This window comes from Acyrthosiphon pisum, chromosome A3, assembly GCF_005508785.2.
Source record: "Acyrthosiphon pisum isolate AL4f chromosome A3, pea_aphid_22Mar2018_4r6ur, whole genome shotgun sequence".
Taxonomy (NCBI): domain Eukaryota; kingdom Metazoa; phylum Arthropoda; class Insecta; order Hemiptera; family Aphididae; genus Acyrthosiphon; species Acyrthosiphon pisum.
This window is the reverse complement of record NC_042496.1, coordinates 5755662-5756351: the sequence shown is the minus strand read 5'-3', so window position 1 is coordinate 5756351 and position 690 is coordinate 5755662.

Below are 690 nucleotides of genomic sequence, written 5' to 3'. Positions count from 1 at the left end.
ACATCAATCGTCGCTCGTGCGAACACAACAATAATAACATTCATAATATTGTACAATATAAGTATATACGGTATATGGTTTTATGAGCGGTATACGGTATAGACATCGCCGCGGGGGAGTGAGGAGGGATAATATAATTTCGCGGTGGAAATTTATTTCACCGAATCTATCATCGGGTCCGTATATAACATATTATATTGTTATATGGTGGTCTGTGCGGGTTTCCCACTGCCCCTCCGACCGTACGATATAATAATAATAATAATAATAATAATAATATAATATAGATGCACGCCAGCGCCTATCGATCATCGCGGTTCGGTCGAGCGCCTATCGTTCGGTGTTTTTTTTTTCGGAATATTTTCTCCTCACGTCGTTTTTCCTCTGAAAACTAATTGAAAGCAATTGTGCGAGCCGCGCCTCGTTATTCGCGCGCGCGTGGCATTTATCATCGAGCAGGCGACGTCCATCGGTCGCCGCGTGTGCCTGCAGATATATACGCCATCGGTAACGCACGACCGTATAATATAATAAAGTACGATAGTCACAACGGCTGCTATAAGGCAGGAGGACGCATATGAGAGTACGCATTATAATGCAACGTTTTACCTTTACCGTCGTATTTTATTATATTTAAAATGTTTTTTTTTTTTTCCTAACGCCTTGAACTCTTAACCCTTTTACGCGGTC